Here is a 19,111-nt window from a genome sequence, read left to right as displayed (position 1 = left end):
TACTATATCAAACAAAGTAGCTCCCTAATCATCTTCACACAGTCCCTGGATAAATGGATGGGAAATTGAAAAAAGTTCCCATAGGCTGGACTCTCAAATCCTCATGGAAAAGGATGCAATGTAAGAGAGTATTGCTGTGGCTAGGCCTCAGATGATGATGATCAACCCTGGCTAATTTATTTGTTTGCTTGTTTGTTTATTTTTTGTTGAACAGGTTGGTCCCACCAGGCTAGTAGTCCCTATTCAAAGGAGACCTGAGGTGGCATATATACTTACTATGGGAAATTTGGCCAGGGAACTGGGGAAATGCCCTACTCTTTTTGAAAAGTGCCATCTCATCTTTTTACATCCGCCTGAGCTGCCCCAGCACTGACAGACAGAACCTCAATATAATGGGTCATCTAAAAGATGACACATCCAGATCATAAAGATTGCCTCATCACTAATCTCCACAACTACAGACCAATATGCTGTACCAATAATCCACCACAAAGCCAGTGATCAAAATAAAATTAAAAAACTTATTTTTATTATCAACAAAAAACAAACCAACTGCTCTATTGCCTCGGCCGACAGGTCTTCTAGGAGCTTATAAACATGAATAAAATGCATCATTAAATACTCTGTAATTAACATCAATAATTCAATTATCCAATAAAACATTTTTACATAAGAAACTTCCAACTACATTCCTTATTAATACCAGCAGGTGTCAGAGTTCCATGTTTTAAAATAAAAATAGATTCCTTAAACAACAATTTATTCTTCAAATGAATAACATTCTCAGCTGTAACATGTTCTAAAATACAGCCCTTTAAATCAGTGAAGACCCCCATGAATTGTATTAAAATGAACTGCTAAGGAACTTTCATGTTAATTATTGCTAATATCCCTTAAGTCTTCCCGCAACCTTATTTTAAAAGATCTTTTAATTTCACCAATGTAAAAAAGATTGCAGAAACATCTTAAGGCATAAACTACCCCCTCTGGATTACATGAATACTCAGCTATGGGGTTATATTTAACACCATTAATATTATTAAAATATCTGATGACATATTGACATATAGAACACCCCCACAGGCCCTAGTACCAGAATTACAAACACCTTTATTACACCTTATTTTAGGTACACAGAACTCGCTGTGAACCACCATGTCTTTTACACTCCATCCTCTCTTCAGGGACACCAAGGGGGGTACTACATAAATTCTTAACACAACTCTTTTTCAAAAGAAAGGACCAATAGTACTTAATAATGTCAACTATCTGTTGTGTAAGGCATAATTTACTAACCTAATATTACTATATTTCTTCCTGTGATAACTTCTACTACTTAAATTATCCAAATGAAACAATCTTTCTAGGGCAGTAGTGATAATGACATCACTATAGCCCCTCTGTTTAAATGTAACACAGGTTCGAATAACCTCTTCCCCCAATTCTTTCAGATAATAAAGATGGCCCTATCAGTAATCTCCACAACTACAGACCAATAGCTATACCAGTCTTGTTTGCAAAATAAGAGAATGCATCATTATAGACATCATAAACAAGGAAACTGGCAGCTTACAATCCCTAGACCCAAGCCAATTTACATTTTGATGGGTTGATCCTGCCTGTTCAACTTAGTATACTTCATTTGAAAAAGTCACTAAGACTTTGGATGATGGCAAAAATGTATATATAGTACACCTTGACCTGGCCAAAGCCTTTGACACCACCCCACACTCAGGCATTGCAGACAAATTAACCAAATTAAGTGCAAATGCATAAGCAACCCATTGGATGACAAATTGGCTCACACGTAAATCCCACCTAATATTGCACTGCACTGTCAGTAATAGAAAATGAATCCAGTCACCTGGGGGTGAAAATAGCACCCCCAGCCTTCTGATCCTCCAGAGGCAAAAGTAAGTGTGCTATCTGTTGAGTCACTGATACTGCTAGTATAACTTATGAGCTCCCAGGAACTGTGATTTAAAGCACATTTTACTTTTCAAGTTGAACTGTCCACATTAAACATTGTGGGAGAAGATACAAGGCAAGAACAAAATTTAAAGTGAAGGCATCTACTGTGATGATATTGAAAAGAAAAGGTGATACCCTGCAAAATGGAGACAATTGCCCTCATGGCAGAGGGAGAACTTTGCTATGAGTCAAGACTCGTAGTAGTTGCCTGAGTGCTTGTTCTTTTAGAGCATGAATGGAGACCAAGGTATAACAGGAAGCATACAGGGAAACCAAAGTGAAGAAATACATGGATTTGCCAAGGACTGTTTGACAGTTTTGCTGGATGTGGAAAAATGAATGTAAGAATTAACGTTTTTTGATAACAATTGAAGTTTTGTTTTTATTTGCATATTCACTGTATATAAAGTACACTGAACTAAAATCTGTTTCCTGTGCCTCTTAGCCACAGTGGTAAAAAATGTAGGTAACGTCTGATGTCCTTCCTCATCACTGTTAAAGAATGCCTTACAAAAGGGATATCCTGTTAAGGTTAGCCATATTTCTGGCCAGCATGCCAGAGCCTTAGGCCCTTTCAAGTGCCATATATCAGACGTAAATCTGAGGTAGAGAAGTGACATATGAGCACCAAATCTTCAGAACTACTTTGCCACCAGTCTTGAATGCTATTCTTGAATATGGTCAGTGAGTTGTTTGTCATGTCATAAAAAAAAATGCAAAAATATAAACGCCTAATGTAAGCACGTTGTACAATTTCTAATGCATTGTTTCAAGTTTAGTATTGTTGAACATGCAGTTTTTTATCCTAGGGGCAGTTATTATTGGATACCACACATTCACCAAGTTTGAATGATGCCTTTCCCATTACTGCTGTATTAAAATTTAAGAAACTGGAAGTGTAATCATCCAAAAAAATCTGGTTTGCCTCTTTAAAAATTCTAAGCCTTAAAACTGTATTGAATTAGTAATATGATCTTACTGATTTTAACCTTGTTGGAGGTGTGATTTTACCTTTAAATATCTAGTATGACGTCCATATTTCAGATTATTTGTTCTGATGAAGTTCCTAATGTCAGGAACAAAACCTCTCATTTAATTTTATATTATCTACATTTGAATTAAAAATTTGGTTGAACACAACTGGATTCTCTTGGTTGTTAACTGTTGTCCTATTGGCTTCACTGCACAGAATTTATCAGTGTTTTTGAAGTTTGTGAATATTCCGAGAGTGGCTTGCCTTTTGTTACTTGTTTGTCATGTTTCAACTACCAAGCCAAAGGCAGATAAGTACCCTATTGTGGACTCTTCCATTTCTTTTGTTTTGGTTACTTGTTTTACATATCATCCAGAAAGGGGAAATGTCATCATGGGTGGCAGATTCCTCATAAAGATAGATGCAAACAGTGCCTGTTCTGTTTAAGCACTGACAATGATCGCACCCAGTGTGATATTTGCCAGGCCTTTGTACCCAAGATGCTAAGCAGCCATCTGTCCTCTTTATCTATGTATTTAGAAAACAAGTGTCTGAAGTTGTTAGGTCAGGGAGCCATGGTTTTCAATTCAGCCTGCCCAGATATTTAGCTGCTTATGAAAAAGAAGTCCAAAACGCTGCATTTTGAGACTTCTGCTGTCCAGCCTCTGCTGTACATCTCCACAGGGTTGGATGTAGAACCCAAGGACTGACTGGTCCCAATGCTTGCTCCCTCTGTCATGACCTATTTGTAGGCTGACACAGGGCTGGCTATCCACATGTCTACTGATGCTGAGCTTATGTCCACTGCAGAAAAGAAGAGGGAGCCATGGCTTATAAGTCCCTTCACAAGACCAGATTTTCTTGGTATGCAATTTCAGACCCTTTCAATGATGGCTTTTCTTCCTCCACTCAATGTTGTCTTTTTTGCAGCCTTCTTCTAGTCTCTTCTTCCTTTATAGGAGATATCTGCAAGAGAGTTTCTTCAAATCCTGGGATTAATGGCTTCCATCATTCCAAGTTTCAGTGGTACCTCAAAGCAATTTGGCCACAGCATCAGACAAAAGTTCATAAGGTGGATTTGCCAGATTGCTATGAATCCAGGTCTCCTTTTCAGGGTCCTTCCCCTCCCAGAAGCTGTTCACAAATGCTTCACATGAGGGAGGGGGGCTTCCTCAAACAATGTCAGGGTCTAAGGGGCCTGGTCTCCCCAACAAGTCAAAGGCCATAACATAAAAGAAATGAGAACTCTGCTTTTAGCTCTTCAGGCTGTGCATTCTCTCTCTCTCTGGGTTCTGGGTCCTCATTAGGATTTTTACAGACAATACTACTGTCATGTAGCACTTAAACAAGCAGAGGGACACAAGTTTTACCTTCTTTGCAGGCCGGCCCTCATAGTCTGGGATTTTGCTATCTGCCGTCATTTGATTCTTCAAGCAGTTTATTTAGTTATTTATTTATTTATTTATTTATTTAACATTTGTTAACCGGGAAAGTCCGACTTGGAACGAAGACAATTTTCAGCAGAGGCCCGAGGAGAAACACTCCAGATGCATGTCTTTGTAATGTGGGAGGAAACCGGAGCACCCGGAAGAAACCCATATGAATGCAGGGAGGACATTTTCTGAAATATTTTCTGCTTAAAAACCTCAGCTTTGGCCGGCTAAGAACTTGGTTATATTCAACTGGATGTATAAGAGAATTTAAGTACCTTTATCTGCACTTTTTTTTTAAAAAATACAGCATTTAATTTGATTTAAACTGTGTTGTAGGAATATTAACTGAACTGGCAGTTTTAACTCTGCTCTTCAGTTATCTTAGTGGCCTTGAAACTGCCCGCCCCTCAGCCTGCCTCTGGGCCCATCTCATTTGCTCACTCAACTGAGTGCAGTGAGATCATATCCTGATTTCAGGCACTCCTACTGTGTACAAAGAGAGCATCTGGGAAACAGACAAAAAAAAATTAAGCTTATTTCCTGCCTTTCCTGTTAAGTGGTATAGACTATTTGTAGGCTTCTGAGCCCCCAAGCCCTTCTGTGTTTGAGGGAAGCCTTCTAGCTTGTTTTTTTTTCTTATAACTAGCCAGTTTTCTAGTTTCAGCACTCAAATCTGTTTCTTTGATCTCAGCACTTGTTCAGATTAAAAAAAATTCATCTGCTTTTACTGTACTTGTGTTTCTACCTACTTCATTTTACTTTTGTATCATCTTAAAAATACTCAGTTGTATTTATTACTGCTTGGTGTAACTTATTCTAAGCCTTTTGGTTTAAACACTTGGGCTTCGGACCAGTTGTTTTGCACTGAGAGGGTTTGTGGTCTGCACTGTACTGGCAGAACAGGTAGCTTACATCCTTCTAGGTTGGGAACTGCTGATTGAGGGCTCAGTGTCTGTTATTCTAAAAGTGTATTAATTCTGGTTTAAGCACTTGGGCTTTCAGGCCAGTTATTTTACATTAAGAGGGTTCGTGGTCTGCACTCTTGTGGGAGGAGAGGCTGGACTCTGCCCTTCTGAGCTGGGAATTTCTGGTTAAAGGCTTATAGTGCATGCATATCTGAACTGCTTCTTACTGAAGTTGGTGCGCCTTGTTTGCTGTGGCATAGACTGGATTCGGGCCTGCTGGATCTAGCTTTGTTTGTGTAACTTGAGCACTAATCCAGACATTCTCTAAAGTATTCAATTGTATTTATTACTGCTTGGTTGTAACTTGATTAAAGTGTAGCTATCATTCTAAGTCTTTTGGATTAAGCACTTGGGCTTCAGACCAGTTGTTTTACATTAGGAAGGTTTGTGGCAAGCACTGTGGTGGCAGGACAGGTAGCTTTCATCCTTCTAAGTTGGGAACTGCTGATTGAGAGCCCAGTGTCCAAGTGTATTAGTTCTGGTTTAAGCACTTGGGCTTCAGGCCAGTTATTTTACATTAAGAAGGTTCGTGATCTGCACTCTTGTGGGAGAAGAGGCTGGACTCTGCCCTTCTGAGCTGGGAATTTCTGGTTAAAGGTTTATAGTGCCTGAATATTTGAACTGTATCTTACTGAAATTGGTACACCTTGTTTGCTGTAGCATAGACTAGATCCAGGCCTGCTGAATCTAACTTTGTTTATATGCTTGTTGTTTGTTTGCTGTTATTTCCTGGAAGCTAATTCCACCTAATACGTGGCTTCTCAGCTTCTGTGGATCACTAGTGATATCTGCATTGCTTACTGTACTTATTTCCTTGTTTCACTTGAAAGAAAGTTACTGTTTGTCGTTTTTGCATTTAGTTACTTGTAACACATTGCACTCAAGTTACCTGGCACTTGCTCACTAAAGCAATTATATAAGTCAGCACTAAAAATTAAAAGCACTACACCCTCACTCCCCACTGGCCCTTGTTTTCAATTATTAAGGAATTCCCAATATTATTTTAGCATGTCCAAAGGTCAGTTGTCAATCTCCTCTCCGGTCCAGCTGGTGAATCTGGGAATCTTGAGGCAATGTTATAACTGCCTCATGTACACAGACAACCCTCTTCTCCTCCCACATAACACAAATACTTGCGAGAGATGCAGCTATTTAGCCAAACTGGAGGCTGAGCTCTCTCAACTCAGGACTGGCAAGACCAGACAGGAGGAGAAGGCAACTACACACACCACAAAACCAGCCTCACATAATGCTACCACACCACTGAATCAAACACATAAACACACAAAGACATACTCAGAGGCTCTGAGTAAAGATTTACCTAAACAGCAGAGGCCTCCAAAGCAGACACCCAAACAACTGCTACCTCAAGACACCCCACAAGCAACATATAAACCACAAAGCAGTCACAGCCCTTAAGGCCAAATACAACACCAAACATACTTGTCATAGGTGACTCCATAGTCAGACACACTGACGTCCCACTCACCAGGCTGAACAAGGAGAGGGTCACAGTAAGCTGCCTGTCGGGCGCTAGAATCCGCCACATAACACAAGCACTCGGGTCACTCCACGGCAAGTACAAATATGACACAGTCATTGTCCATGCTGGTGTGAATGACCTGAGACATACCTCCCTGGACTACATGAAAAGAGACATAGAGGAGCTCTCTGATTATGTAGCCCAGGCAGGTATGACCCTGACCCTGAGCAGTATCCTTCCTTCACCAAGAATGATGCCACAATATAGAGACAAGATGATCAGCCTTAACAATTGGCTTAATGTCTGGTGTCATTCAAAGGGGATCCAGTGTCTGTCTGCCTGGGATGACATGCTTGACAAGCCACGCTGCTTCGCAAGGGACGGCTTGCACCTGTCACCCCTAGGATTCCGGATATTGGCTAAGGCTCTTGCCACCCCCATAATGCCTTTTTTAGGCAAGGCTCAAATTCTAAACCTACCACCCTAGAAAACAAAAATGGGAAGAAACTGAGGGTAATGCTGCTCAATGCCAGAAGTCTAAATCTCAAAATGCACGCACTCAAGGCCCTTCTCAGTATGGAGAACATCGATGTCTGTGCTGTAACTGAAACCTGGTTCAAGGCTCCTGAGAGCACCCCGGCACTATTAGGTTTTACCTCATATCATGCGTTCCGCCCCAAAACCCGGACCACACCACAAAAGGAGGGTGTATCCATATTCATAAAGGATACCCACACCTCCAGGTTGGTGGCAATGCATGAAGTTTGGAAACCATCCAGGTGCAACTAACCATAGGCAAAACTGCTCTACAAATTGTAGCATGCTACAGGCCACCCTCTCAAACTCAGGAACCCCACACAGCCTTCCTGAAGACACTGGAGGGTATAAATGTATCTCCAAACACCATCATATTGGGTGACTTCAACTACCCAAATATAGACTGGGAACATTACTCAAGCCCTAACTTTCTAGCCCAATGGTTCCTGGAGTTCATAAATTCAAATGCCATGGAACAGCTAGTCACTGTTCCCATGAGAGGAGAAAATATACTAGATCTCATTATCACAAACATGGGGATAAAATGCTCCACACCGGAAGTATATCCCTCATTGGTGAGATCTGATCATAAACTAATCTCACTGGAAATCCACATCCCGCCCCTCCCAAACAAAAGACCACAGTGAAGAACTTCTCTAAAGCAAACTTCACACTACTCAAGACTGGTGTGGTATCCTTCAAGGCCCCTGAGCCAGTGGAAACCACAACCCAAGCTGCAGAAGCCCTTACAAATGCCTTCTGTGAACACCTCCAGGACTGCATGGATCAGGCAATCCCAAATAAAACCAAGACTCTTTCCACAAAGGGCAAACGTCCAGTCTGGTGGACCCCAGCCATTAACAAACTTTACAATAAGAGGAGAAAGCTATTACATGATAGAACAAAATCCATAAAAGGGAAGTCACCCCTGATCATTATTAGTAAAAAAATACGAGCACTCATAAAATCAACTAAGGCCAATTTTGAGAGAAAAATGACATGGATTCAAAGGACAATTATAAGGCCTTTTTCAGCTATGTTAGGAACCAGGGTGGAAACTCCCAGATATGCTCAGAATTAGTCCAAAATGATACAAAAATCACTGAACCCACAGACATTGCCAACATACTGGCAGACAGGTTCAGTGAAAACTTCACCCCCCCTCCCCCCCTAAAGGAGAGATAACTATCCCAGTGGAGTGTAGCCTCCCAGACATCTCAAATGCGCAGGTGAAAGCTGCTCTCTCTAAAGCTAAAATCACAGCATCAATGGGACCAGATGGTGTCCCCGGCTGTGTGCTACATGAGCTAAATGAGGAATTAAACCCGCACATAAGACAACTGTTTAATCTCAGCCTTACCACAGGATACGTGCCCAAGGAGTGGCGTACGGCAACTGGGGTCCCACTCCACAAAGGCGGTGCCTCTACAGACCCTGGTAATTACCGCCCCATAAGCTTAACAAGTCTAGTCTGCAAAGCTATGGAGAGGATCATAATGGAGCTCATAAACAAAGATACAGGGGACTTGCAGACATTGGACCCGACCCAGTTTGGCTTCGTCAAGGGCAGATCATGCCTTTTGAACTTGGTCGACTTCTTCGAAACAGTCACCAAGGCCATTGATGAGGGAAAGGCAGTCCATACAGCCTACCTTGACCTTGCAAAGGCTTTCGACACAATACCCCACTCGGGTATTGTAGAAAAACTTACCAGCTTAAATATAAACCCATATGTCACAAGATGGGTTGCAAACTGGCTTAAGGACAGAACCCACAGGGTTAGAGTTGCTGGCGCTATGTCAGACTCCAAGCCGGTCACAAGTGGTGTCCCACAGGGCTCGGTCCTTGGCCCCCTATTGTTCGGCATCTACTTCTCAGAAGTACAGGCCAACATGGGAGGACTTTGGCTGACAAAGTTTGCAGACGACTGCAAACTGGGTGCCATAGTGGAAAGTGCATCAAACACGGATATCCTTCAGAAGGGACTCACGGAAACAGATAGCTGGTGCCAGAGCCATGGCCTGAAGTTAAACGCCAGAAAATGTATAGTCATACCCTTCGGGAAAAACAAGGTGGCAATCCACTAAGCACAGAAGAGGGACCCAGGTTGACAGTGGCCTTTCTTTTGACACTCACGTTGCTAAAGTGGTTAGAAAGACCTTCTACATTGCCCACCTGATCATGAAGGGATTCACATCCAGATCTAGTGAGGTCATTGTTCCCCTGTGCTCTTCACTTATCAGACCAATGATCGAGTACAATGCCCCATTCGGGATGTATCTCACCTGACATCTGCAGCAATTGGAGAGACCCCAAAAGTTCCTCACCAAAAGGATAAAGGGAATCCAAAATCTGTCATATGCTGCCAGATTGAAGAAACTCCAGCTCTATTCAGTCGCATACCGTCTGCTCAGAGGTGACATGTGCCTGACATACAAGGCCATGTCCAACCCGGAATTAATGGACATGCTCCAACTCAAAAAATCCAAATCCACCAAAACCACTAGAGCAAGCGACTTAAACCTTAGCACGGATATAAATAGGACGTGCTGGAGGGATAGATTTATCACTCAGAGACTCCCTATGCTGTGGAATAAAATCCCGGTCCATGTGAGGCAGAGCACCTCGCTGGCTCTGTTCAAGAGAAATCTTGACCTGTGGATGGGAGATCGTAGGTTTACCCTGGGAATCATCTCTGTGTCACTGCTGGACAGAGGCACAACAAACTAATGGGCACAGTATTTTTTCATATAAGGGGTGGCGTAAGCCACAAAACTTTGGGCTAGGCTTATAAATGCCTTAGGGCAGATAGCCTAGTATAAACCTATGAACCTATGAACATGCAGACGCCACACAGAAGGAATCCCAGTTGAGAATCCAACCAGGGAACCTCTTGTTGTGAGGCAACAACACTACCGCTGCACAACTGCGTCATCCAAGTTTACATTGTTTACATTCCCTCAGAGTGCAATCTGATGGCAGACAATCTGAACAGATACAGGACAGATCCTAATGAGTGGATGTTTCACTGGTCTGTTTTTCTGGACATTGTCCTTCATCAAGTGGATCTTTTTCCCCCCTATGAATAGACAACTTTCCAAATTCTGTTCCTGAGTGCCAAGTCCTCTGGCTTGGAAAATGGACACCTTGTCTTTTTCTTGGAAGGGGATGTTCCTGTATGCTTTTCCCCCACTTCCTCTGTTGCCAAGGGTCATACACAAGATCATGTGGGATATGCCAAAACTCTTGCTGGTGACTCCCTTTTAGCCCAGACAGCATTGGTTACCCCTTCTCTTTCACCTGGCCATTGGCAATCAACACAAGTTACCTCACTGAATTAATCATCTCACACAGGATAAGACCTCTCTCATTCACCCTCAACTTCTCACACTACAGTTGAATCTCTTGGTGACAGGATTTTAATTCCTTTTCAACACCAGTTTTCTGATGACATGCTTCATGTTCTTCAAGAGGCCACCAGAAAACTCACTACTAGAAAATCTTTGCCAGTTGGAGGAAATTTTCTGTCTGGTGTCATAAACATGAACAAGACACTCTGTTGGTGGGTATTCCTATTTTTTTTCTTACTTGTGTGAGGTGCTCACTTCTGGTCTGACATACTCATCCATTCAAGCTCATCTGTAAGCCATTTCTGCTCATCTGCCATTGGATCCTCCACTTTCTTCTAGATTTAAGATTAAACAGTTTTTGAAAGATGTCCTTCATATTGGGCCTCCAAGAAAACATATTCTTCCTCCTTGGGACCTTAATTTTGTTCTTGAGATGCTGGCCCAACCATCTTTAGAACCAGCAGCTTCTTCTACCTTGTAGTTATGCATCTGGAACATCTGATGTACGGTACTTGGAAGGACCTAAAGCCTTGGTATGCTAGCCAGATATCGCTTTTGTAAGGAATACTGCAACAGTGAAAAATAGGACATCTACTGTTATGGTAAGAGTTTATACAACTGTATTGTTAGCTCAACAAATTTATTCCTGCTTCACAGACTGCGGTGCACTTACATTTCAGACTTGTTTACCCCAAACTCAGAAAAAAGATAGACTTGTTTTCCTAACAGAGGAGAGAGTAAAACTTGTAGTATATAAGGAAACGAGTTTGGCAGAACACGACAAAATGTTTTGAGGAAGTTAAGTTTTATTTTAAATGCAGATTAAGTGCTTTTTTCTCAACATAAAAACCTTTCATCTGAATCTACTTGTACAATGCCTATCACATGCTTACATAACCTTTTCTAGGTCCTATAGTCTTTCAAATCTGTTAAAAGAGACATGTCCTAACAACAACAATTCAAGATAAAAGCAGTGTTTTGCCAAAATCACTACACTTTTAAATATACTTGGAAGGTAAAATACAAACACAAACGTATTAAAGGCACATAGGCTAATTATAAAAAAATGCTTTTATATATAAATACTCCTTGCCTGTGAGTTTGAGCAAGACACAAAACATCAAACAAACTCATGTGCATTTACTATTACTTGCCAATAAAATCACTGAGAAAAAGTAATTGCAAATGTAAACTAATAGGTTACATTTGCAGTTACAAAAACTAAAACAAACAAAAACAGATTTTTATATGGGGGTACTTGCACCCCCCCCCCATCCTCCAGTAAATTACATGTACTAACTCCAGGGTCACATAAACTAAAAAAAAAAAGACAAAAACCTTTGCATTATGTAACTGTCGATATAATGGACTTTGACATTACATAATTTGACAAACTATATCAGTGACCTAAAACACCTTTTCACCACACGATAAAATGAATGCAGTAATAACTGATATATCACTCATATAGTAAATATATAAAATATGACTTTTAAAACTAATAAGAAGTATGGAAAAAAAAAGAAGTATGCCAGTGATGAAAATGAAAGATGCAATTTTTTTATATTTAGCAGATCTTAACTTTAGTACACTAAGTATAGAATGCGGTTATTAAGACCACAGCTATGTGTAGCATTCAACTGAAGCTGCCACACAAGCTCCCTAATTTCTAATCTGTCTTCCCAAGGGCCCTGTCTTATATTACTGTCAACATTTTCCAAAATAAAAAATATTTAAAAAAAAAATCCTGACACCTAATTGAATGTTTGTAAGATGCATTCTTGTTATTTCAGCAAACACATAAAAAATCTAGCACAGTCATATTTTGAGAATACACTTACAGATGAACAAAACTAAATCTAGAATCTAAGAAAAGTTTTATTTGTCCATTATAATGAAAGACATTGAGAATTTCTATGCAGCACACCTAGAATGTCAAAAGGCTGCATCACGTCTTGGGTTCAGATGTTTGCTGATATTTGTGCCTATATTCATGGTCCCATTTCAACAGATAGCTATAAATCATGTTGGCCAATTAGTAAAGTCTGTTAATGGCTACCAATACATTCTAGTAATTACTGACAATGCTACAAAGTTTCTTGTAACAGTGCCACTGGAAAAAGCAATGCTAACTCAGTATCCTAATTGCTAATGTTAATATTCTCCAGGGTAGAGATACCCAAAGAAGTACTCACAGACCAAGGAACCTCATTTATATTAAGAGTAATGCACCACCTTTACCAGTGTTTTAATGCAAAACATTTAGGAACTTTGCACCACCCTGAATTTGATGGATTTGTGGAGTGTTTTAATAAAAATGTGAAGCCTATGCCAAAGAAGGTTCAATGACAAAATGATAAAAACATGGATCAACTACTTTGCAACCTCCTGTTTGCATAAAGATGACTGAAAAATAAACAGAAAGGGTAATGATGCCCTGTATCCAAACAGAACACCAAGGGCCAGGCATTTATAAACTACTGCTGTCCATAAGAGACGTGGGTGACAAGCCTGGTGTAATTTTCCTATTCCCCATCCACTGGTCTAGATTGCACTTAAAATGGGTAATAGAGGAACTCAGCTCCACATGGATGAGAAGCCTGTTCCATAGGAGGGGCAGTTTCTGGGACACATATCTATTTCTCCAGCATGTTCTGTTTAAGTCACAGACAAAATTCAGAACCTTATAACTTGTATTTCTAGTATTATTTGACTTAGGAATATGCAGGAGATTTATAAGTATGAAGTTTGTGGATGCCTTGTAAACCAGGTATAAATCACCCTTCAGCAGTCTATAGGAGATTAAGTAGAGGGAAAGGGCTTTAAGGTGCTCTGCACAAAGCAGGTTTGTTACTTCTTGTATTCTTTTGAGCTTACTCTAGTTGGTGTATATGCCTGGTCAGATACACAATGAAGGGAAGCTTGTACTCTATGATTGGTCTGATAAGGACAGTGTACAGTGGGATAATAACCTCTTTGGACCTAGATGCCAAGGCCCTTACTTATAAGTTGTGCAAAATAAAAGGATTTCCTCACCACTTTGGCAATGTGCGTGTTGAAGGTACAACTTCTGTCTACATGTATAGCCAGATCTCTGACCACTAGGTTGACTCTTAAGGGCGTATTATCAACATGGTCTTTAACCAGGATGGTTGACTTCCCAAAGTATACAATTATGCATTTCTTAGCATTGACTTTAAGACCATTGCTTTGGCACCATTTGTTAGTCAAAGACAGGCCTTACTGAAGAATGCTAGTGTCGGCAGGGAGCAAATGGTAGCTAATAGAATCAAAGCCTAAACTACAGGGAGCAGCTTCCTAACAGCTCATAGCCTTAATCCTCTATTAAAATGGTCAGATCCTCTATTCTAACTTTCTCAGTCACAAGCATTCTAAAAAGTTTTAGAACTAGCAGTTGGTGTAATGTTTCTTCTCTGTCTTAATTCACCCTATAAAGTAAGGCATTCTTAACTCAAAATATAGATCGAGTAAGGGGTGCTCCTTCTTCCCAAAATTTCCAAAGTGTTAACTGGAAATGTATTTGCCAATTACAAAATCATGTGTTAATTTGGAAATTAATGTCTCTGTATAGCTTCATGTGTTTTAAGGTACTTTTCTTATCTCTATAAACAATACTGCACTCATGTTTTTGTTATAAGTTTTATGCTTGCAGACAAAAGGTTCCTTGACTAATGAGATCATGATCCCATAATCTAGAAGTACACTTCCATGACATAACAAAATGTGTCTTTACCCTCAACTCCTTCTTTCCACAAGCATTGTAAATTTGGCTAATGTTTATTTATTATTTATTTTATTTTACATTTGTTGACCGGGCTAGTCTAGCTGGAGATATTTCCATTTTCAGTAGAGGCCTGAGGAGAAAAGCTCCACAGAAGTAAAAATACATACGGAAAAATCAACATACATAAAAATAAAACAATTAGTAGACAGGTTAGTAATAACAAAAACAGCAAAACTCTTCAAAACTCTTCAATATAAATTACTACTACATGAATTAATTGCTACCACATACAGAGAAATTCAAAATAACATTATACAAGATATAACATAAGATAACATTATACAAGATAAAAAATACTTGTCAGATAAAGATACAAAGATAGAAGGTAACAAAAGTAGAGTAATAAGAATAAGGTAATATTAGGAAGGGATTTGATGAGAAAAGAGAGCAAGTTAAGATAGTTAACAGGTAAAGAAGCAGTGAGAGGATGAAGGGGGAGGAAAAAGAAAGCCAGGTGGAGAATAGAGTGAAACAAGAAGTAAGAGAGATAGTTTAAGGTAAGTAGTACTAGTGGAAAGTTAATCAGGTTTACAACAGGAACAAAGCCAGTGATTTTGGAAGTGCAGTTTAATATTTTGTTTGAAAAGAGGCAAAGAAGAAATCATTGTTATGTTAGTAGGTAACAAATTCCATTTTGTACCTACAGAATTGGTGAATAGGGAGTCACCAGCAGTGTTATTAGATTTTATAGAACTAGTCAAGAGTTTACTAGAAGAGCGGAGAGAGTTTAGATTGTTATAGGGGATTATGAGTTGGGAGAGTATAGGAGTGTTATTTGGTTGGTACAGTATTTTATGGGCCAAAATGAGTTGATGGATAGCAAGATAGTTTTGAATTTCCAGCCAGCCTAGTAGTTTCAGGTTAAGACAATGATGGGTTCTGTAGGGGTTACCGGTAGCGAAGTGGGCAATGTTATTGTATCAGGTTGCCAATTTGTTAAGGTTGTTTTTCTGGAGGTTGGTAAAGATGGGTGAAGCATAAAGAAGAGTAGAAATAAGATGGGAGTGAGCAATCCTAGTTCTAGTAGATGGTGTAAGAAATGGTCTAATTCAATATAAGGATCCTATTTTTCTGTTGACTAGTTTTATAGAGTTGTTAATATGTTGGTCGAAAGAGAGATTATTATCAATGGTAATACCTAACAGTTTAGTTGTAGAGTCAGGTGAGATGACAGTGGCACTGTTGGAGGAGATAGTGAAGTTTAAGGGGGAGGTCCTGGAAGTGGGGGTAAAGAGAAGAAGTTTAGTTTTTTTAGCATTTAGTAAGATGGAGAACCATGTTTCTATGGTATTAAAGACTTTTTGGGTAACAGAGATAAGTTCTGGGGTGGAAGATGCTGAGCAGATGAGCGTAGAATCATCGGCATATTGAATGCAGGTTGCTTGAGGGATTATTGTTTGAAGATCATTAATGAAGAGGGAAAAGAGAAGTGGGCCAAGGATAGAGCCTTGTGGAACTCCGATAGAAACAGGCAAAAGAGAAGAAATGTGGTTATCCCAGAGAACTGCTTGTTTTCTGTTTGTGAGATAGGAATTAAACCATTTAATGGCTGAGGTATCAAAAGAGAGAGATTCAAGAGTCTTAATTAATAAAGAGTAGTTGACCATATCGAATGCTTCAGAGAGGTCAATGAAGAGGGAAGAAGAGAGTAAGTTGTTGTTACGGTTCTGATTAATAGTGTCTACAAAGGAACGCAAGGCAGTAGTAGTACTATGATGTGGTCTAAAGCCATGTTGACAGTTTGCTATAATGCTGTGAAGAGAGAGATATTGTACAAGTTGATGGTGGATACATTTCTCCATAATTTTAGCCAAGGGTGAGAGGAGAGCAATAGATCTATAGTTAGAATAGTCAGTGGAGTTTCCACCTTTATGAAGTGGGATAATATGAGAGGCCTTCCAGATATCTGGGATGATTTCTTCTTTGATAGTCCTATTTATGAGAATAGATATAGGATATGCGATGACCTTGGCAGCCTTTTGAAGAAATAGTGAAGGGAGCTTGTCAGCAGAGGGGGTGCAAGGTTTTAGTTTGAGAAGGAGTCTGTAAATGTAAGATGTAGAGATAGGTTGTAGAGAGAATTTAAAGGAGGAGTTAGGTTACTTGGTGGGCAGAAGTTGTTGGCATTTAGTTGTTTAGCTAGAGCTTGAATAGTTTCAGTGAAGAAAGAGTTAAAAGCATCTGCAGTTTGTTGAGGGGTATCAGGGTCAGCATTAATTGGGGAAGGTGTTTTGGAGGTTCCTGGGGAGAGGAGTTTATTGACTAAAGACCAGAAAGGTTTAGAATTATTAAGATGATTTTGTTGTAGTTCGAAGTATAATTTTTTTTTTTGTCAGCTATTACTGCCTTTTAGTTAAATTTCTAAGCTGACGGAAGTGTAGAAAATCAGGGTTATTTCTGTGGGATCTCCATGAGGCTCAGACTTTATTTCTAGTGAGAATAAGCTTTTTTGTTTCATGAGAGAGCCAAGGGGCTGTATTAGATTTCATTCTAATAATACGTTCAGGAGCATGTTTATCAAGAATGGATAAAAAAGTTGTGTTAAAATAGAGTACTGCATTTTCAAGAGGAAGTGTTTTTAAGGGGTTCCAGTTACATGCACCAAGTTCAGTCTGAAACAGGTGTAGATTAAAATGTTTGATGGTGCGTAATTTTCTTATAATGTGGGGGATAACACAATCAGCCTTTTCCCTTGTTATGAAAGTTAAAGAGTGATCACTAACATCATCAGGCAAGGTTCCTGCTTTGTAATTATGTTTGACTCTGTTTATAAGTATCCAGTCTAGAATGCTTTCTCTATTACTATGTTTATTGAGCCTAGTAGTTGAAGTAATAGTTTGGGTAAAACTATGAAGGTTGATATGAGATGAAGGGTTTTCAGCATTAATGCTATTCCAGTCTATGTTAAGGTCGCCTAGTATAATGGTTTCTTGAGGATAAGTAGCAGATACCCAACTAAGATAATTTTCTAGGATAGGTATATTGTTACCAGGTGGCAGGTACATACAGATGATATAAAGGGATTTTTTGGAATTTAATTGAAGTTTAGCAATGATGGCTTCTATCTTGCTATCTTGAGTTGGAGAGGCTGGAAGGGTAGTGATATTCAGATGATTTTTGAAAAGAATTGCAACACCACCACCTTTGCGGTTGGGACGGTCGAGTCTTACTATATTGTAGCCTTGGGGAATAATCTCAGTGTCTTTAGTGATAGGTTTTAACCAGGTCTCTGAGAGGCAGAGAATATCAAATGAGTGCGTATGAAGGAGGGCATGCAGGTATGGTACTTTGTTGTTTATGCTTTGGATATTAAGATGGCCTATTAAGAAGGTGTTATTAAGTTTAGGTATAGACACTAGGGGAGAAGGGAAAGTAGGACCAGGGTTAGGTGGATGTCTCCATCTAGAAGGGTAGGATTAGTAGGTTTGTTTATGAGATTAATTTTTAGAAGGGTTAGTATTTTAGTTTTGTTCTCCGAAGGCACGACATAGTTGAGGTGTGTGAGTCTGTGGAATTTAGGTAATTGATAATTAGGGGTAGAAGAAATATATGGATATGGGATAAGTGGAATGAGAAATGTTGAAGTGTGTTTGTGAGGATGGAAGGGTTGGACATAAAGTGATTTCTCATAGAAGGACAGGAGGTAAATTGAGCATAGGGTGGAAAAAAGTAGGAGTGAGAATAAAAGCTGGGTAGTCAGGTAGGAAGCCATAGTAAGAGGAGTAAGAGTATAAGAGAATAATGTGAGAAAGTGTGAGTGGAGGAAGTAGGAAGGGATATACTACTGAAGAGTTAAAATGTAGAACTAGGACAAGCAAAGAGGGGACAGGAGTAAACAGAAAGAGGAGTACACTAAGGGGTAGTTATAATGGGAGGGGTAAGTGAAAGAAAATAAGAGAGAAGGATATGGAAATGAGTGGGAGTGTATGGTGGTGAAGGGGGTGTGAGTGGGGGTGGGAGGAATTAGGAGTGAGAAGGAGAAGGATTGGAAGGCTAGGATAGGGGGTGTGTCCAGAGAGCTATAAGGTAAGGACCCCTGGGGGTGGGTGGAAATTGGGGGTAGGGAGAGGAGCGGAGTGAGCCCGCAGGGCGAACAGAGCGGGTAGAAACAACTGAAGGTGGGCTAGAAAGGAGACAATCAGAAATGCAGGTAAGTATGGTAGGAGCAGAAAGTGTATAAAAGGAAGGGTTAAGAAAGAAGTCAATAAAGCACCAGTGGGATGAATAAAGTTGAGGAGGATTAGGGCAGTAAATCATACAGTAGGAGAGAAGGAAGAAATAGGTGAAAGTGTAGCAGGTAAAGATTGGGCAGGTTACAGGAGTAAGAAAACTACAGTTAGCAGGGAGATAGATAGACAGCAAGGTATATATAGAGGCTAAGGGAGATCGGAAGACCAAAAACTAACTTTGCAGACTAAAAAGGGGTAATCAGAGGCAGAAGGAGCAGCAGAGAAGTAACAGAGAGAGGAGAGTGCCACCTAGTGGATAGTGTAGGTAGTGGAAGGGAGAAAGGGGCAGCTGAAATAGGACAGCGAAGAGTTATAGGGAGTAAGAGTAAAGAATAAGAGCCGGAAAAGTTAAGGGTGTGAAGGGG

This window comes from Protopterus annectens, chromosome 8.part0 (genome assembly GCF_019279795.1).
Source record: "Protopterus annectens isolate FY-2018-M chromosome 8.part0, PAN1.0, whole genome shotgun sequence".
Taxonomy (NCBI): Eukaryota; Metazoa; Chordata; order Ceratodontiformes; family Protopteridae; genus Protopterus; species Protopterus annectens.
This window is presented reverse-complemented; position numbering follows the sequence as displayed.